Source organism: Schistocerca americana, chromosome 5 (genome assembly GCF_021461395.2).
Source record: "Schistocerca americana isolate TAMUIC-IGC-003095 chromosome 5, iqSchAmer2.1, whole genome shotgun sequence".
Taxonomy (NCBI): domain Eukaryota; kingdom Metazoa; phylum Arthropoda; class Insecta; order Orthoptera; family Acrididae; genus Schistocerca; species Schistocerca americana.
Window position 1 is genome coordinate 69,792,829 of NC_060123.1, and position 21,872 is coordinate 69,814,700.

Sequence of the window (21,872 nt, forward strand, 5' to 3'; positions counted from 1 at the left end):
GAAATGTAGGCTTTCGCAGGGATCGAATGAAGGGTAGAGCCACGGGTCGTAATACATCTGAAATGTAACGTCCACCGTTCAATGTGCCGTCAGTGCGAACAAGTTGTAACCGAGACGTGTAACCAATGGCACCCCATACCATCACGCCGAGTGATACGCCAGTATGGCGACGACGAATACAGGCTTCTAATGTGCGTTCAGCGCGATGTCACCGAACACGGATGCGACCATCATGATGCTGTAAACAGAACCTGGATTCATCCGAAAAAATGACGTTTTGCTATTCGTGCACCCAGGTTCGTCGTTGAGGACACCATCGCAGGCGCTCCTGTGTGTGATACAGCGTCAAGGGTAGCCGCAGTCATGGTCTCCGAGTTGATAGTCCATGCAGCTGCAAACGTAGTCTAACTGTTCGTGCAGGTGGTTGTTGTCTTGCAAACGTCCCCATCTGTTGACTCAGGGATCGAGACGTGGTTGCACGATCCGTTACAGCCATGCGGATAAACTGCCTGTAATCTCGACTGCTAGTGATACGAGGCCGTTGGGATCCAGCACGGCGTTCCGTATTACCCTCCTAAACCCACCGATTCGATATTCTGCTAACATTCATTGGATCTCGACCAACGCGAGCAGCAATGTCGCGATACTATAGACTGCAATCGCGGTAGGCTACAATACGACCTTTATCAAAGTCGGAAACGTGGTGGTACGCATTTCTGCTCCTTACACGAGGCTTCACAACAACGTTTCGCTAGGTAACGCCGGTCAGCTGCTGTTTGTGTATGAAAAATCGGATTGGAAACTTTCCTCATGTCAGCACGTTGTAGGTGCCGCCACCGGAGCCAACCTTGTGTGAATCATTTGCATACCACAGCATCTTCTTCCTGTTGGTTAAATTTCGCGTCTGTAGAATGTCATCATCGTGGTGTAGCAATTTTAATGGCCAGTAGTGTATATAAGATGAACAGAGGCCAACGTGGAATCATTCTAGCGACGATACAATACGCCAATGGGGAAACCTACTGACAGAAGGGCAGAGTGTACCGGCGGGGAACGAGCGTCTATTCACGTGATAATGTTGTGAGCCTCTATAGAAAGCGAGTCAAGGACTGTCAAACCACTAGGAGAGTCAAGGTATTGGACGTCTACGGTGTATTGCAGAGCGTGGAGGTCGTAGACTCGCCTGCTCTGAAAAAGTAGGATAAACTGTGACATTTGGCGAGATATGACGACAGAGTACAGTGCTGGCGCAGACACAAGTCTTTCGGTGCTCTACGTGTTACGCATTTATCCAATGACGTCGTCAGTTTCGATTTCAGTGGGTACGGGCCTACCGAGACTGGACCGTGGATCACGGGAAACGTGTCGCCTGGTCTGATGAACCAAATTTATTGCGACACCAGGTCCGTCGTCGGGTTCGCATTCGCTATTGTCTTCACAAATGGTTATTCGAAACATGCGCTGGGATGCGGGGGGCATGCGACGGTGATATCATTATGTGAGGATCATGAACTTGGGCTTCCATGGAACTTGTGATAGTAATCGAACACACCATGACAGCTGTGGACAACGTGAACATCACTGCGAACTGGAACATGCCTTTCGAATGCCGCATATTCAATGACTTATACTCACACCAGACATTAATCATTATTCTGAAGTGAGCTGCATCGAAGAACACGTTAACATATAAATATGAGGCTAATCCCAACGTAAGGTCTCCTATTTTTTTATAAATACACAGACCTGTTTATTTTTGCATTGGTATACATCAGTTTACAGCTTGAGCATTTAGCTGTTTTTCGACATAATCACCATTTCTGTCGATGCATTTTTGTAGACGCTGTGGCAGCTTTTGTGTGCCCATGTCATACCAGCTCGACGCGATGCTGCGAAGAAGGATGCCGCCACTGGCGTCATTGTTGCTTGATCTCAGGTGTAAAGTGTTATGCCCAGGTTTTGTCACTCGTGACGATTGAGTCCAGAAAGTTGTCCTGTTCGGCTGCAAGGCGGTGAAGAAATGCGCGGGAAGCATCAACTCGTTACCGCATGTGATCCTCAGTCAGCATGCGTGGCACCAATCTTGCGCCCATCTTCCGGTAGTTCAATGCTTCCGTCACAATTCTGCGAGCGGTGCTTCGAGGAACCTCAGGAACCAACGCGCAGAGATCATCCAGGGTGATCCGCCGATCTTCACGCATGCTTTGCTCAAAATTCAAAACTGTCTCCTCAGAAACTGACGGTCTCCCGCTCCTTTGTTCGTCGTGAATTTCGGTCCGACCAGCTGCAAACTCTCTACACCATTTACGAACATTTTTGACATCCATGCACGACTCACCATACACTTCCGTCAACTGGCGATGAATTTCAATCGGGGCAGTGCCCTTTGCGTTCAAAAACCGAATAACTGCACGCAATTCGCACTTGGCGGTAACATCCAACGGGAGCTCCATTCTCAACGGCTGCCAAGCCAAGACTGAGCGCCTCAGCGCGGCGTGCGCATTGTTTCCACACAGCGCGTGAAGCACTCAGAAATAAAAATGGTTCAAATGGCTCTGAGCATAGGTCATAAGTCCCCTAGAACTTAGAACTACTTAAACCTGTCTAACCTAAGGACATCACACACACCCATGCCCCAGGCAGGATTCGAACCTGCGACCGTAGCAGTCCCGCGGTTCCGGACTGCAGCGCCAGAACCGCACGGCCACCGCGGCCGGCTCGTGAAGCACTCTTCATAACACTGTGACCAACTGCCACAGAAACAGAGTTCTGTACTTATAAAAAAATAGGAGACCTTACTTTTGGGATTACCCTCGTATATGAACTTTTACTTCGCTGATTATCTCCATGATCACTTAGTTGTGTTCTTTGGTGGCACGATAACATATGTAGCTTTTCTTAGAGCACAGAGAAACAGTAACTGATGGATGGATGTAGTGCAACATTTTACACGTTATAATGCCACAATTTTAACCAACACAAGAAATAACAAATTGGCCTTCTGCGGTCTCCTAAAACATCTCCCATTTACCACCACTTTCCGCAAAATCGGAACACATTAAAATAGAACACAGAGACAATACACAGAAAGTGGTTTACATCTTTGTCAAGGAGTCGCTTGCAAATATTCAGTGAAATCAATAAAACTGAATTTGCATATTTTTTTCAACATTGTTTTAAATACATGGAATATATGTAGTAGGTTGGTGCAAAAGTTCGTACCGTTTTTCCATAAGTTTGCCCGCATCTCGTGGTCGTGCGGTAGCGTTCTCGCTTCCCACGCCCGGGTTCCCGGGTTCGATTCCCGGCGGGGTCAGAGATTTTCTCTGCCTCGTGATGGCTGGGTGTTGTGTGCTGTCCTTAGGTTAGTTAGGTTTAAGTTGTTCTAAGTTCTAGGGGACTTATGACCACAGCAGTTGAGTCCCATAGTGCTCAGAGCCATTTGAACCATTTTTATTCCATAAGTTTAATAAACACAACAGATACCCGTAACACAGACTGAAGCCATTAATAATGTATTCCCCTCACTATTTACAACAGTCTGCCAACGCTGGGATAACGTTTCGATACCGCGACTGTAGAAATCATGTGGTTGTGAGACGAAGAACTGGTCGAGCCATGCTGGGAGCACATTATTATCCAAATGAAGTTCATCGAAGATTATTCGATAGAGCCGGCAGTTGTGGCCGAACAGTTCTAGGCGCATCAGTTTGGAACAGGGTGACCGCTACTGTCACAGGTTCGAATCCTGCCACAGGCACGGATGTGTGTGATGTCCTTAGGTTAGTCAGGTTTAAGTAGTTCTAACTTCTAGGGGACTGATGACCTCAGATGTTAAGTCCCATAGTGCTCAGAGCCATTAGAACCATTTGATTATTCGGTAGAGAGTAGGAAGGTGAAAATATGAGGGCGCAAAGTCAAGTTAATAAGTTGTATGCGGAATGACTTCACAACCCAACGTTTCGTATTATGTTTTCTGCCACTTCAGCAGAATGCAAGCGAGCGTTATCGTGGGGTAGCATCACATTTTACGCAGTCTTCCAGGTTCTTGTTCTTGGATTGTGTCTGCAAGAGGTCTCACAAGGGGAGGCCGCCAATTGCGAAATTCAAATTCGATTCATACTGCGCATAATAAAAGCTCATGGCCAGAGGTGTAATGTGGCAAAGCACCAAGATGCACTTCTCAGCCGTTGTCGAGAAAATCGACAGTTAAAAGAAACCGTTGCGGTGAAATACTCTCGACGATTAGCAATTTTCTACAGCGTCGTGGCGCAGCGGTAAGCGCTCTAGTTCGTAATCCGAAGGTCGCCGGATCGAATCTCACGCCATGCGATTTTTTTATTATTTTATATATATAAATTATTAATGAATTGCTTATGCATGTTGGTGAAGGCGGATCGCTCTCCAATTGTACCGCCTCCATTTTTCCGCTTTTTTTTTTTAACAGGGTGTACCAAAGCTCTCCCGTCCGCACTGATTTTCAACAATGTTATAAGTTACGCTAGGGACCGCATCTACCTTCTTTCGAAGTTAGCAGGCAACTACGCTGTCATGCGACGGCTCGTTTCGGCCCATTCAACATCTGTCCTTCAAGTGTAACGAGCGAGTAACGGAGTTTATATTTCATACCTGCCACAGCAAATTTGTGTTCGTGGGGTCTCTATTCTAATTCGAACGTTTGAGTTACGGTATACGTATTCGTTTCGGAATATCGTTTCTACGTCTTCCTTTAACTATGCGTGGTTAACATTATGAAGACAATTAATAACATTTGTGAACTAAACTTTGTTTGCGGAAAACATAATGATGTTCGAAGTCGCCAGTTTTTCCACGACAAACGACTTTCAACAACTTATTATATGCATAATTGTTGCAACTGATTGCCGGGAATTATATATATATATATATATATATATATATATATATATATATATATATATTTGAATTATAAAAAACAAATACTAAAAAAAAAATTTGCATGGTGCAAGATTCGATGCGGCGACTTTCGGATTACGAACTTTTTTATTTATTTATTTTTTTTTAAATTTTTTTTTGCTTTTTTTATTTTATTTTTTTTTGTTAGACGCTACCCCCTTTTTGGACCACTTTTTTCCCTTAAAAAGCCCATTAGGAAAATGGAACTAAAAAAATAAATAAATAAAAAAGTAAGAAAATAAAAAAGAAACCTAAGTGCCACCGCCACTTGTCATCCTATAACAAAAAAAAAACTGATCCACTTCAGGCGTTGGCTCCTAAGTAAGCCCACCCCAGAGAGCTGCCTATAGACCAGGGGAAGTATGGGAATCAAGGTTAGGGCTATTCGTTGCCACTTTTTCTTATTTTTTTATATGATTACATTTAGGGAGCGTGTACAAATGAGAATTCTAGTAACTAAGTGTTACAAGTAAGTGTTACAACAACAAAGGTGGCATAAAAGAGTAATCAAAAAAATAAAAATATAAACCACTGATGTAATTCTAACTAAAAGGTTCTTCAATAATGTAACTGGTTCCACTTGGAGCCTTGCCATCGTTACCTGAAATCTCCAATAGCGCCTTTGAAGGGCATCTGCAACGGAGGCACTCTGCTTCGCTAGTGCCTCAAGGAAAACAGTAGCCTTGCAGCAGCTTGTCTCTTCCTTTGGTCATGGCTGACAAGGCAGAACGTTGAGCCGTTAGTGTGATGCGGCACAGCATATTAACCACAGCCTGGCACTCCCCAGCTGAGTGGGGGGTTAACGAAAACGATGCGTAAATAATTTGCGAAGAGCGTACGGTATTTCGGTGTGCGTTCGAGGGCATTGTGAGCATTTTGTAGGAACCACCAGTAATCAATCTGCTCTTTCTCTCCGTCGCTAAAGATGTAGGCGACGGTAAGTCCCTTGAACCATGTAAGCGCATGATATTTTGCAGCCGGAAAGTAAGTTTCATCGGGACAGAGTAGGGTCTGCGGGTCAATCATATCAGGTGTAACCCGGAGGTAACAAGCCAGTATCTTCTGTGTTAGTCGCCAAACTCCGGACGATGATGCGCAAGTAAAACGATGTTCATCAGTATCCAAAAGGTGACAATCTGGGCAATAAGGGGAGTCTGCCAGTCCGATAGTGTGAAGTCGCTGGCGTGTGGCATATTTTTTGTTGGCGATCTGATACCACTTCGAACGCACCGTGGATGACAGAAAGTGGTGGTGTATCGTTTTCCACACTCTTGGCCAGTGAACCGTAGGGTACTTGTTTTCCACCACGTTATGGTGAACAGCCCGCAGAAGGTTGGTATAAAAATCTTTCGCCTTCGGTGGACGTGTGGCGGAGAGGTTCAAGCTGACATAGCTGTAATCAAGAATGAAGGTCGACACATGGGAGAGCTGTGGTGCGACGTGCGCAACCGACACCGGCGGGACGTTAGAGGCTGGCATCAGAACCTGTAGTAAACGACCCGTGAGAGAGGTATATTGACTTTTCCATCGTTTCCTCATGTTGCTCATGTAAAGGGCAGCTGCTCTCGCCCTGACGTTGACCAATCCCAGCCCTCCTTTGTGCACTGGGAGGGTAAGAGTACTTTAAAGATATGACCTGCGGAAACGTAGTAACTGAAGGCCGCCTGAAGCCGGCGACCTATCTGCAGCGGTAGTGGGAGGACCTGTGCCACGTGGTTGAGTTTGGAAGCTACGTGGAGGTTCAAGTATTCAACACGTTGTAGCTGATTCAAGTCCCGGAGCAGGTTCTGTCGCACCATTGCGCGTATGATCCGTAATAACCGTCGGTAGTTTGCTGCAGCTGTTTGACGTACATCTTTCTTGAATGTGATGCCCAAATATCGCAGATCAGAAACTGGTGGGAGGGGAGCGAGGGCTTCCGGTCCGAGACCACGCCCAATGTCCAACGCCGCCGACTTGTTGATGTTCAGAAGACTGCCTGCGGCCTGTCCGTATCGCTCAATCCAGGTTAGTGCGCTTTGAACTTCGTCATTGGAACGAACCAGCAGTAGCAGGTCGTCAGCGTATGTCCTATAGCGAAAGGTGACGTCCCGCAGCGTGATACCAGATAGGCGGTGGTTAAGGCCCCCTAGGAGTGGCTCGAGTGCGATTGCATAAAGGTAGGTAGAAAGGGGACAACCCTGTCGTAGAGACCTCTTAATGGGTACTGGTCCTACCGTCCTTCCATTGACCTGGACGTGTGAGCTGGCTGCGGTCCAAAGACGCCGTAGGGTGTCGATGAGGCCCGGGGGGAATCCCATACAGTCCATCACTCGTAGGAGGAAGTTTTGGTGCACTCTATCAAAGGCGCGGTTGAAATCGACGGAGACGATCGCCGCTCTCAGACGGCACGCAGAAGCGATCGCTATTAAGTCCCTGCAGTCACCGGTGGCCGTGTGTATGTTGGCTTCTCCCCCCTGCGACGTCTGTTCTGGAGCGAGGATCATCGGCAAAGTCGTCTTAATACGGCTCGCCATAATCCTGGTGAAAATCTTGTAATCGGCGTTCAACATTGTAAGCGGCCGATAGTCGTTAATCGATAGCCCTCCACCTGGCTTGTGTACTGGTATGAGGAGACCTTCTACAAACGCTGGCGGCACAACACAGTCTGGAGACATAAGTTCGCGGAACATTATAACCCAGCGAGGCATCATGAGGTCACGGAAAGTCCGGTAGAATTCGATGGGCAATCCATCAGGTCCAGGAGATTTATTGGCCGCACCTTTGTCCACGGCGTCTTCGACTTCTTCGAGTGAGATTTCCTCTGTTAGTGCATTCACGGTAGCCTCGTCGATAGTACGTGTTATCCGCTGTAACACTTCAGTAGTGGCCTCGTCAATGACGGTTCTTTCCTTGTAAAGATGACGAAAATGATCCTCCACCGCCTTTACTATGGTTGCTTGGGTCGTACATAAGCGACCGTCGTGTGTCCTGAGTTGTGTGATTAAACGTTGACGTTGTCGGCGCTTATCCGCCACAACGTGGTGCATAGTGGGTTCCTCTGCAACCGTTCGGTCGTGCCGTCGCGAGCGGACTACTGCACCTTCTAGTCGACGCTTCGTCAATGATAGTATGTGAGCCTTGATTCTGCTTTGGTCATGTTGTCTCTCCGGGGAAGGGGGTAAGGCGTCGAGGTCCCTGAGTGCCGCGTAGTAAAAATCGAGGGTCTGTCGATGCCACGCAGTCACGTCCTTGCCATAACGCATAAGTGTCCTACGGATTGCTGGTTTGGCACAGAGGAGCCACCACTCCAGGGTCGAGGTGTATCGTGGGTGTCGGCGTTCACAGTCAGTCCACGTTGCTGCAACTTGCCGACGGCAATCCAGGTCCTGGAGATGAGTTATGTTGAGCTTCCAAAAGCCATTGCTGCGCCAGACTTGTTGGGGGCGTAGGTGTATAGTGCAGATATAGGCATTGTGATCGGAATAGGCTTGAGGCCATAATTCGGCGTCCACCACACCTTGTGTGAGATCTTGTGACACATATATGCGGTCAAGTCGGCTGGCCGAATGACTGGTAAGATGAGTGTGGCCAGAGCGGTTACCGTGGACTTTTTCCCACGTGTCGCAAAAGTGAAGTTCTTGGATCATCGCACCCAGTTCCGGACAAGGCATGTAATGTGGGATTTGGTCCTTGGGATGAAGTACGCAATTAAAATCGCCGGCGAAGACGCTGTGGTCGTATCGTCCAAGGAAAAGGGGAGCGACATCTGTGGAGTAGAATCTGGCGCGGTCGTGACGTCTTGTGGTACCCGACGGCGCGTAAACATTAATGAACCGGGTGTTGAGTGCCGTAAATGCTATTCCTCGCGCGGAGGGAAGAAACGTGACGTCGGTAACTTCAATACCTTCACGCACTAATATCGCCACTCCGGTGTCTGCAGGGCTACCGGGCGTCACATGTGTGGCGTAACCGTAAAAGTGCGGGAGTGCAGTCGTTTTCACTTCTTGTAGGAAAGCAAAGTCAACTCCCATGGCTCGTATGGTTTCTTTCAAAAGTTGGATCTTGACAGGAGAACTGATCATGTTGATATTCATTGTCGCCAGGCGGTAAGCCTGGCAACGCGTTGTTTGGGCGAGGTTATCCATGTTGAAGTTGGAGAGAAGCGAACATCGGAAGTGATGTCACCCCCCGCCAAACGCGGTCCTCCTTGTGCTGCTTATGCTGCATGATCCGGCGGCGCCTCAGCTGGCCGCGGGTCAGGATCTTGTGTCTCGACGTCCTCGGCCCACGAAGCGGGCGCGGATGTCTGTTCATGTTCCATAGCCTCGGAATGCTTGGTAGTAAGGGACCGGGCGACTTCGCTGCCTGCACTGGTACCTTCCCGCTGCTCACTGTTTCTGTCAATGGGCCGATGTTCGAAAGCTGCATGTTTTTCTATCTGTTCTGCAAGGTTGGAGTCAGTGGAAACAGCCTCAGCTGCGCGGCTGGCTTCTTGAGGGGTCAGTTGTTCTTCCCCGGCCGAATGCGAACCGCTGTGTTCCGACACGGTCCGACGACGGCGCTTTCGGCGTTTCGGTGATCGCTGTTTCCGTACATGGCCTTCATTGTCAGAAGACGGCACTGACTCACGCTCCGCCGGAACAAACGCTTCGGTCGGTACAATAAGGGAATCAATTGCCATCTTGCCGGCGTCAATGTCTGTCGCGTTCGGTAGCTCCAGAGTTGTAGTACTATCTTCCACCACTGGCCAGGTCGGCGGATCATCCAGGTTTTTGTCCGTGGAAAGTGATTCTTGTACCGCTGAAGCGGTCGGTCGTGTCTGTTGTGTGGAGAACGTCGTGAGCGCCGCCGCGTAAGTCACGGGTAGAACAGTCTTCGCCGCTGGTGGTGCAACGTCCTTCGGTGGGAGTTGTGTGATCCGACGCTGGAGGCACTCGGAACGAAGGTGTCCTTCTTTGCCGCATCCGGAACACGTCTTCGGCTGGCCGTCATAAATAACTATGGCCCGGCATCCTCCTATCTGTAGATAGGATGGCACGTGTCGTTGGAGATCTATGCGCACTTGGCGTACTCCATTGAGTACGGGATACGTCTTAAACTGGGTCCATTTTTCAGCCACGTGTTCGTGTACCGTGCCGTAGGGGCGGAGCGCCGCTACAACTTCTGCCGCCGGGAGTTCAAATGGAAGTTCGAATATGCGGATAGTCCGCAGTCCCATTGCGGCATGGCCAACCTCGACGTTGCCAACATTGCCATCTGCGTGGCAGAAGCGGAGTTCTTGTTTCATCTCACGAAGCACCTTGTCGCATGTAGTTTCGTTTATGAGCTTTACGTAGACCGTGCTACTGACGATCGAAAAATGAATGCCGACAATGTCGGCAGCCGGGATCTTGGCTTCCTCTTTTAAAAAGCGTTCGACTTCGAGCGCCTTTGGTCGGGTAAAGTCGTTCCGAAATGTGAATTTCAAGGTTGATCTTCTGTATTGGTTTGCCATGGTCTTGTAGCGCTACGGCGTCACGTTAGTGTCGGCCGAAGAAAGTAAACAAGGCGCGCGGGCTCTCTCTGACAGCGGAGAGCACACACCGCACGTCTGCTTCGCTCGGCTGCGAGAGCCGCACTGTGCCGCATCTACCTTCTTTCGAAGTTAGCAGGCAACTACGCTGTCATGCGACGGCTCGTTTCGGCCCATTCAACATCTGTCATTCAAGTGTAACGAGCGAGTAACGGAGTTTATATTTCATACCTGCCACAGCAAATTTGTGTTCGTGGGGTCTCTATTCTAATTCGAACGTTTGAGTTACGGTATACGTATTCGTTTCGGAATATCGTTTCTACGTCTTCCTTTAACTATGCGTGGTTAACATTATGAAGACAATTAATAACATTTGTGAACTACAACTTTGTTTGCGGAAAACATAATGATGTTCGAAGTCGCCAGTTTTTCCACGACAAACGACTTTCAACAACTTATTATATGCATAATTGTTGCAACTGATTGCCGGGAATTATATATATATATATATATATATATATATATATATATATATATATATATATATATTTGAATTATAAAAAACAAATACAAAAAAAAAAATTTGCATGGTGCAAGATTCGATGCGGCGACTTTCGGATTACGAACTAGAGCGCTTACCGCTGCGCCACGACGCTGTATAAAATTACTAATCGTAGAGAGTATTTCACGGCAACGGTTTCTTTAAACTGTTGATTTTCTCGACAACGGCTGAGAAGTGCATCTTGGTGCTTTGCCACATTACACCTCTGGCCATGAGCTTTTATTATGCGCAGTATGAATCGAATCTGAATTTCGCAATTGGCGGCCTCCCCTTGTCAGTTATTGACAATAAATGTCAGCAGTGATGCTTACACACCTCGGGGAAGCAAAATCGTTGCACACCACACCGTCGCTGCTCCACCAGATGCATAACATTATCTTTTCGGGATGCGCGCATGTCTTTGTACTGGGAATCTCTGCTTTGTTTGGGCTCAGTCATTCTTTTCTTTTTCTTGTGTTAGCATATCGACAGCATTTCTCGTCGTCAGTAACGATACACGACAGGAATGGTCGGTGTTGTTCACCAGCCAATTCATGTGGAGCAAGCAGAGATGCGCATATGGTCACCCTCAGGTCTTTGCGATTTTGGCTTAGAGCATGCGGTTCCGATCTTTGAATTTTCCTCAGCGCATAGAAATGTCGCGTGATTGTGAAATGGTCGCAGTTCAATACATTTGCCAGTTCTGGTGTACACTGATGTGCATTAATGCGTTTGAACGATCTTCATCTGACCCAGAAGGTCTTCCTGAAAGTGGAAAGTACTCATGTCGAAACGATCGTCCTCAAAACAAGAAAAAGATTTTTTTGCCGTTCTCTGTTCAATATCATTATCCTCATAAAAGGCGCAAATGTTTCTGGCTGCTTCCGCTGCTGTCACCCCTCTATTGAATGATCCGAATTCTCCACTGGGCACCCCTTTTTCTAGCTTCCACAGCTGCACTCACTGTGTTCAAATGACGAAATGATGGTCTGCAAACTCAAATAGCAACGGTGAACTACAAATAAAAAATGACAGTCGACAAAGAAACATAGTAGCCGGAAGACTAAAATGCAAAACAAAAACGCTTCGAACTTATGCATCAACCTAATACCAGGAGGAGTCAAATGAAAACTTTAAATATTTTTTTAAATATTATTTATTGTGCAGAAGTGGTACAGAGCAGTATCACTTTTCAACATAATTTCCCCCACGACCAATGCAAGTCATCCAGCGCTTACAGAGTGCATAAATTCCTTTAGAAAAAAATTCTTTTGGTAGACGGCGCCACCACTCGTGCACCGCGTGGCATACCTCTTCATCAGAACTGAACTTCTTTCCTCCCATTGCGTCTTTGAGTGGTCCAAACATATGGAAATCACTTGGGGCAAGATCTGGTGAGTGTGGTGGATGAGGAAGAGACTCAAAATGCAAGTGTGTGATTGTTGCAACTGTTGTACGGGCAGTGTGGTGCCTTGCATTGTGATGTTGCAAAAGGACACCTGCTGACAGCGATCCACATCGCTTTGGTTGATTGCAGGCCTCAGATGATTTTTTAGGAGATCTGTGTATGATGCACTGGTGACAGTGGTCCCTCTAGGCATGAAATGCTCCAAAATGACGCCTTTATCGTCCCAAAAGAGAATCAGCATAACCTTCCCTGCTGATGGTTCTGTTCGAAACTTCTTTAGTTTTGGTGATGAGGAATGGCGCCATTCCTTGCTCACTCTCTTCGTTTCCGGTCGGTGGAAGTGAACCCAGGTTTCGTCCCCAGTAACGATTATTGCAAGGAAGTCATCACCTTCTCTTTCAAAGAGAAGAAGTTCTTCACAAGCATCAACACGTCGTTCACTCATTTCAGGAGTCAGCTTCCATGGCACACATCTTGCAGACACTTTGCGAAACTGGAGAACATCATGCACAATGTGGTGTGCTGACCCATGACTAATCTGCAGTGTCATTGAGTGTCACTCGGCGGTTTTCATTCACTATAGGTTCAACTGCTGCAATGTTCTGTGGAGTCACAACGCTTTGTGTCTGACCTGGACGAGGAGCATCTTCCACTGAAGTCACACCATTTGCGAACTTCCTACTCCATTCGTAGACTTGCTGCTGTGACAAACATGCATCACCGTACTGAACCTCCATTCGTCGATAAATTTCAATAGGTTTCACACCTTCACAACGCAGATTCCGAATAACAGAACGCTGTTTTTCCCTGGTGCAAGTCGCAAGTTGGGCGGCCATCTTTATACTGATACTGCGACGTTATGTGTGCATCTGCACTATGCTGCCACCTACAGGCCATTCTGTAAGCTGTTAGTAGCACGCTTACCAACTTACATGATAACGGAGCGAGATTTCGATTTGTTATTACAAATTTAAGATTTTCATTTGATTCGCCCTCGTATTTAGACGTAAAATAATTAACTTTTATCACCGTAATTTTTATATTTGTTTCCCTTTATGCAAACCAGGACATCGATACCTGCTGGTATCGTAGGATTCCCAATGTGTCACTGACTTCACTAAAATACGGTAGCATCTGTATCCCTTCGTTTTCGATGTCTCCACCGATACCGATGACATCTTCCAACAGGATAACTATCAAGACCACAAGACTAGAATCGTTCTGCAGTGATTTGGGGAGCACGGTAGTAAACTTACGTTAATATTTTGGCCACCTAATTCGCCTGACCTGAACACGATGGGATACATCTGGGATGTTACTGAGCGCTAGATTCGCACCTGCAAGACCGGCTTGTATTTTATGAGAATTACGTGACCTGTGCGTCGTCTCCTGGTGCCACTTTCCAACAGTAACCTTCCAGGGACTCGTCGAAGCCATGCCATGCAGCATGGCTGGCTGAACTCTGGTCGAAACGAGGACCAACTCACTTTACGGAAGTGGTCGCTATGTCTTCGTTCATCGTTTAATATTCTGCACTCCATCGTTGTCATGGTTCAAGCCTTCTTTTTCTGCACATGGATCATATTCAAAACGGGCACCTCCGTCTTCGAAATCAGTCGCTCATTTACTTATTATTAAGGGAGAGACTACTTAAAACCCTTCACGAGATTTTGGTAGCAACCCGAAGTACTACTTTAAATACTGTTTTCCACTCTGTCGATTAAAATGAGTCACTCACATCATTTCTGCAGGTCTCTGTGCAAACTAAACCGTTGTCAGCAGACATCCAGGAAGTGAACAAAAATATGGAAACAGCAAAAAAGACAAAGCGTTACCACGCCTAATACGGTGTAGGGACACCGTTGGTTCAAAATGGCTCTGAGCACTATGGGACTTAACATCTGAGGTCATCTGTCCCTTGGACTTAGAACTACTTAAAACCTAACTAACTTAAGGACATCACACACATCCATGCCCGATGTAGAATTAGAACCTGTGACCGTAGCAGCATCGCGATTCCGGTCTGACGCGCCTAGAACCGCTGGGCCACAACGGCCGGCTAAACCGTTGGTACACGAAACAGATTCCAGTCGGCTTGCAAGGCATTAATACAATCCTGCTGATACTATTTCTCCTGCTGAATAGGGACAAGTGCAGGAAACGATTCTGGAGGTGGATAGTTATCGGGCACCCTTCTCTCCAATGCAGATCACAAAGGATCGATAATACTGAGAGCTGGTGGCTTTGGTGGCCGTATCCTGGACAGCGCCAGCTGTGTGAACAGTGGCCTCGACTTGTTGGAATGCATCGTCCTCATTGGTGAACAAACATTTTATCATGGGATGGAAATGATCAGTCACGATGGTCAAAAAATGGTTCAAATGGCTCTGAGCACTATGCGACTCAACTTCTGAGGTCATCAGTCGCCTAGAACTTAGAACTAATTAAACCTAACTAACCGGAAGACATCACACACATCCATGCCCGGCGCAGGATTCGATCCTGCGACCGTAGCGGTCTCTCGGTTCCAGACTGTAGCGCCTAGAACCGCACGGCCACTCCGATCGGCCACGATGGTCACATAATCCTTGGCAAAAGTCTGAGCTTGCAGAGTAACCATGGTGCTCATGGAATACCACTATATGGCTTCCCAAATCATCAGCGAAATCCCGCCATGTTTCAGTGTTGGGACGTAAACTCGGTCAGAAATTGGAAGCAGGCTGAAACAAGAGACGTCTGTCGAAATGACTTTCTTTCATTGCTCCTTTTCAGCATGTCATCCGTCTTTTGACAGGTTTTGTGCAGGCAGCCACGAATTCCTCTCCTTCGCCAATGCTCTCATCTCAGAGTAACAGTTGCAACCTATGTCCTCATTTGTCTGCTGGATAAATTCCAATCTCCGTCTCCCTCTAGAGCTTTTACCCTCTACAGCTCCCGCAAGTACAATGGGAGTTGTTCCTTGATATCTTAAAGATATGTCCTGTCAGAGCGACCTTGTTCTTGTCTGTGGTTCCCACACAATCCTTTCATCCTAAATTCTGTGGAGAACCTCGTCATTCCTTACCTTATTGGTCCACATAACTTCCAAAATTCTTCTGTAACACCACATTTAAAATGGTTCGATTGTCTTCTGTTCTGGTTTTCATACAGTCCATGTTGCTCCACAGCCCTGGTCTTAGGGCTTCGATGCCATGTTGTCCTGTAACAGGCATTTGCATCACTGATGAGCGGTTTTCGAATTCGAGCTTGCCCTGCTATTCCCCCAGCTAACTGCGCTGCCTTCCCGTTGTTTTGTTCCAAACGGGGTTCGTGAGTCCGACACCCAGTTCTGCAAGACTTTGGAGCTCTTGTCCTCCAGTTTATTGTCACAATCCTCTTCAATGACCGTCTGTCATTTATTTATTTATTAGTGTCAGAAGCATTTACGATGTATAAAATAATGTACAATATTTACATGTCGTGTGTAAATATATTTACAATTATTTACACTTTTGCCGCCCAGAAGTTAGCGACCTGTACTGCATTTGGCGTTGCATGTAGCAGATCTTGTGTTGTGCATGTCGCTGGACATGGGGTACATTGGAGCAGGTGGGGCGGTCGTCTGCGTCGCTCCACACTCAGAGAGTGGCGGCTCCTGTAGGAAATCCCATTTGGTCAGTCTGCTCTTTCATTTCGTGACACCCAAGCGTAGTCTGTTGAGGGGTCTCTATGTACTCCAATTCTCTGTGTAGCCGGATGGTAGTCTTTCCCTTGGTCTAATCCAGCCCACAATACTGATAGGCCATGCACGCCATTGTTCGATTCGGCATTGCTGTGACGCCCCAACTAGAGCCTCGGTAGATCTGAGGAAGCTCTTTCTACATTTTAGTCGTGGATTTGCTGGTTGATAGCCACACAGTGGGTGAGCTTCAGAAGTTTATGATTTTTTTCTTCTCACTTTTTGCTGCTACCGTCTGTCATGATCACTCATTGTATACTTTCGTCCGCGTTGTGGCTTACCGGGTAATGTTGTTCTGCTTTCCCCGTACGCGGCATAACTCTTCAGTATTCTGCCTCTTGAAACACCCAACACTTCGGCTCCCTTGTTTACGAAAGTACGCACCACACGAGCACAGACAATCCGCCCATGTTCTAATTCACTGATGCCCTATATAATGCCGTCAGAACGACACAGAGTATTGTTCTGACACCGTCCAGGTACTGATGACGTTGTACGCCTGCTGGTCGTGGTCAAATATGTCTTTTTCCAAAGCTGTTTCACAGAGGAAGACTGCACTTTAGTTCCTTCTCTAGATTGTCGCACAGATGACAAAATGGTAGGTATAGAAACAGACGACAGGGGGATAGAGAAACAATTAAAATCGCTCAAAAGAGGAAAGGCCTCTGGACCTGATGGGATACCAGTTCGATTTTACACAGAATATGCGAAGGAACTTGCCCCCCTTCTTGCAGCGGTGTACCGTAGGTCTCTAGAAGAGCGTAACGTTCCAAAGGATTGGAAAGGGCACAGGTCATCCCTGTTTTCAAGAAGGGACGTCGAACAGATGTGCAGAACTATAGACATACATCTCTAACGTCTATCAGTTGTAGAATTTTGGAACACGTATTACGTTCGAGTATAATGACTTTTCTGGAGACTAGACATCTACTCTGTAGGAATCAGCATGGGTTTCCAAAAAGACGATCGTGTGAAACCCAGCTCGCGCTAGTCGTCCACGAGACTCAGAGGGCCATAGACACGGGTTACCAGATAGATGCCGTGTTTCTTGACTTCCGCAAGGCGTTCGATACAGTTCCCCACAGTCGTATAATGAACAAAGTAAGAGCATATGGACTATCAGACCAATTGTGTGATTGGATTGAACAGTTCCTAGATAACAGAAGGCAGCATGTCATTCTCAATGGAGAGAAGTCTTCTGAAGTAAGAGTGATTTCAGGTGTGCCGCAGGGGAGTGTCGTAGGACCGTTGCTATTCACAATATACATCAATGACCTTGTGGATGCCATAGGAAGTTCGCTGAGGCTTTTTGCAGATGATGCTGTGGTATACCGAGAGGTTGTAACAATGGAAAATTGTACTGAAATGCAGGAGGATCTGCAGCGAATTGACGCATGGTGCAGGGAATGGCAACTGAATCTCAATGTAGACAAGTGTAACGTGCTGCGAATACATTGAAAGAAAGATCCCTTATCATTTAGCTACAATATAACAGGTCAGCAACTGGAAGCAGTTAATTCAATAAATTATCTGGGAGTATGCATTAGGAGTGATCTAAAATTAATAATTTGTATCAAATATCAAATAAATCGTCGGTAAAGCAGATGCCAGACTGAGATTCACTGGACGAATCCTAAGGAAATGCAATCCGAAAAGAAAGGAAGTAGGTTACAGTACCCATGTTCGCCCACTGCTTGAATACTGCTCAACAGTGTGGGATCCGTACCAGATAGGTTTGATAGAAGAGATAGAGAAGATCCAACGGAGAGCAGCGCGCTTCGTTACAGGTTGATTTAGTAATCGCGAAAGCGTTATGGAGATGGTAGATAAACTCCAGTGAAAGACTCTGCAGGAGAGACGCTCAGTACCTCGGTACGGAGTCAGGCAGTATATTGCTCCCTCCTACGTATATCTCGCGAAGAGACCATGAGGATAAAATAAGAGAGATTAGAGCCCACACAGAGGCATACCGACAATCCTTCTTTCCACGAACAATTCGGGACTGGAATAGAAGGGAGAACCGATAGAGGTACTCAAGGTACCCTCCGCCACACACCGACAGGTGGCTTGCGGAGTATGGATGAGGATGTAGAAATACAGTAGTGCTACCTGTAAGATTGGCTAGCTTCTGTATTCATGTTCGAGCATCCATTCCTAAAGGTGTCTCCATTTTTTTGTCAAACACCCGTAGTCTTTTACGTGAACTCCATTAAAACTTCACTCCAGTGATATCGCAATTACGATTTCTCGCCCTCGCGTCCTCTGGGTCGGCAGCACGGGCAGTCCTGGTATTACGGTTCCCAGTGAGAGGTCCTCGGACGCACAGCGAGGCCACCAGGATAAGCTATATCAGCGCTGCCTAATTAGAGCGTCTAAGTCACACAGCCCACTGCAGGCATCGGCCACGCCGCACTAATTAACGAGATCCCACCGCTGCACCAATTTGCTTCAGTTTGACGCTCACTGTAATCCCTGTCCCGACCTTTGTATTCTAATACGAGTAATAACTATAACCGCAATCCGCTATTGTGATAACTGCAGTTGCCCTTATCAGACAATCCAGCAGCCTGTGACTTCATTGTCTTCATTTTCGATATGTATGATGATTATTTCCACCACGTACAATTCTAGGGATTCGTGAATAATCGGATACCGAACAAATAAGGCATAATGGACTTACATCGGGAAATGCATGGCTTCTGTGCTAGAGTCCATTTACTCAATAACACATTTACAAAGAGACGGCGGCCTAATACGCGCTGTACCATGCAGCCGCAGTTACAGTATTTCTTGATGCAATGATTTACCAACAGCCGTATGTACTGAAGAAGTTTATTTTATAAACTTCTTATGTTCTACCAGTTTCGGCTTTACATTGATGCCATCTTCAGGCCCCTGTACAATGAGTAGAACAAATGTACTATTATAGAAAATATAAAACATACGTTAACAATTGATAGGTATCAATTGTTAACGTATGTATGTAACGTTCTTAATAGGACCCAGTACGTTGTCCTCGATGGTGAGTGTTCATCGGAGGTGGGGGTATCATCTGGAGTGCCCCAGGGAAGGGATGGGATATCAACCAGACTGTCGTCCTCATATGGCCCGATAACCAGCGGTGATGCTTTGTCTACTTGGAGACCATTCGCATCCATTCATGGACTTCACGTTCCCAAACAATAATGTCACGTCACTGGGCCACATTCGTTTGGGATTGGTTTGAAGAACATTCTGGACAATTCGAGTGAATGATTTGGCCATTCAGATCGCCCGACGCGACTCCCATCGAACACTTGTGGGACTTAATACTCGTAGAGAGGTCAGTCCTGTACAGGTGAGACGTTTTACTCGACAGTCGCTTGCCCGGTGTCGTCGGATACATACAATATTGCAGTGCCTGTGTTATGCTGAATTACAAAGCAAAGTTCCTTTGAAACTTCCTGGCAGATTAAAACTGTGTGCCCGACCGAGACTCGAACTCGGGACCTTTGCCTTTCGCGGGCAAGTGCTCTACCAACTGAGCTACCGAAGCACGACTCACGCCCGGTACCCACAGCTTTACTTCTGCCAGTACCTCGTCTCCTACCTTCCAAACTTTACAGAGGCTCTCCTGCGAACCTGAAAAAAAGGAAGGTAGGAGACGAGGTACTGGCAGAAGTAAGGCTGTGGGTACCGGGCGTGAGTCGTGCTTCGGTAGCTCAGTTGGTAGAGCACTTGCCCGCGAAAGGCAAAGGTCCCGAGTTCGAGTCTCGGTCGGGCACACAGTTTTAATCTGCCAGGAAGTTTCATATCAGCGCACACTCCGCTGCAGAGTGAAAATCTCATTCTGGAAAGTTCCTTTGGACATCTATGCACACGGCGACTATACCTGTTATGAAATAAATTAAATGTATTCGCAGTTGTGAATATGGACTACTGTCAGCTGAATAACGTAATGACGACAATGAAAATTTGTGTTGGACCGGGACTCAAACCCGGCGTCCCTGCTTATCACCAGGGGTCGCCTTATCATTTGGCTACCCGAGCGCGACAGCGACGCCGCATGAGCGATTCTCAAGTCAAATGTCTTCCCCATACGCGAATATACACAATGGAGGTACGAGTACAGATTGTAAGACAGCTGCTTGGGTGCCGGCCGGTGTAGCCGAGCGGTTCTAGGCGCTACAGTCTGGAACCGCGCGGCCGCTACGGTCGCAGGTTCGAATCCTGCCTCGGGCATGGATGTGTGTGATGTCCTTAGGTTAGTTGGGTTTAATTAGTTCTAACTTCTAGGCGACTGATGACCTCAGACGTTAAATCGCGTAGTGCTCAGAGCCATTTGAACCATTTTTGAACACGTGCTTGGCGACATATGGAAGTTTGTGTTCGGCCGGAAGTCGTGCACAGACAGCCAAATGGTAAGGGGACTGTTCGCGATGAGCGGGGAATCCGGGTTCGAGTCTCGGTGTGCCACAAATTTTCAATGACACCATTACATTCGACAGCTGATGGTGATCCACATTCGCAATTGCGAATCATTATCCACATTTTATGTACTCAGTACTTCTGCAGGGGCCTTCCAGAAACTTGTTGAGCACATGTCACGCAGCGTTGCAGCACTACTCTTGGCAACACGACCTCCGACGAGGCATTAGGTGGTGTTCCATAACTTTTGTCATCTTACTGTATCTGAGTAGTAGTGTTTGATTCTGATCGGAAGCGGTGTTTAGTTTCTGCACGGTGCGGCATGAGGGCCACAGAGGCCATCTGACGTGTCGGCTGGTAGATGTGTGGTTGTGTGACCGGGTCACGTGGCATTATCGGAATTGAACGCTCACCAAACATGGCGTCAAACGCACCCTGTAGCGAGCCCAAAGGGGCAGACTGTAATGTACACGCTTGTGCATGCATAATTCAAACTATTGTCGCTACTGCAGATCTCGATAGCTCAATTTAAAGAGAAGCGAAACCCGACTCTATGGTTATGTACATATGATATTGAGATGCTGAGTCTGAGAAGTTACAGTGCCGAGAAGATTTTTGCGTAGGAATAACAGTAAATAATTATTAACTTGAGATAAAAGTTCAGTCCTTGTCGCGGAGGTTTTCATTCTCAAATTTCAATGACGATTTTCCCCCGTGTCAGCATCTTCAGAGTATCTAGAGAGTATAAAAATTGCAAAAATGGGTACAAGGAAACGTCCTGGTCCCATCTTGTCCACGAATGTACTCTATCGGAAAAGTTTGTATGAAAACTTACTGAAACTGGCCACACTGCACGCCGTCCATAAAAGTGATGACATGATGCCAATACATCGTCAGAATGCGATTAGGACATCAACAAGTTGAAAACCCCCAGTGGCTGTCAAGTGGGTTCCTGAGAAGAACCACAACGATGAAACATTGCAGCGAAAAAAATTTTAAGGTTTGATGAACTACAATTAATTAGATTTGAAAAGGATGGCTAAGTAGACCGTGAAAATAAATATCGAGAAATCGTTTAGCTACCTTGTATGTATGTATGTATGTGTGTACGTATGCGATGAACCGGGGACCTAGAAACGACGGAGAGGCTTCGTCCCGACGTAGCCCTCAGTGGTTCACAACTCCACAACAGGCCACAGCAGTCCACCCACCCCACCGCCGACCCACGCCGAGCCCAGGATTATTGTGCGGTTCGGTCCCCAGCCCCAGTGGACCCCCCCCCCCCCCCCTCGTGAACTTTTCATACCAGACGAGTGTAGCCCCAAATGTTTGCGTGGTAGAATAATTATGGTGTACGCTTAAGTCGAAA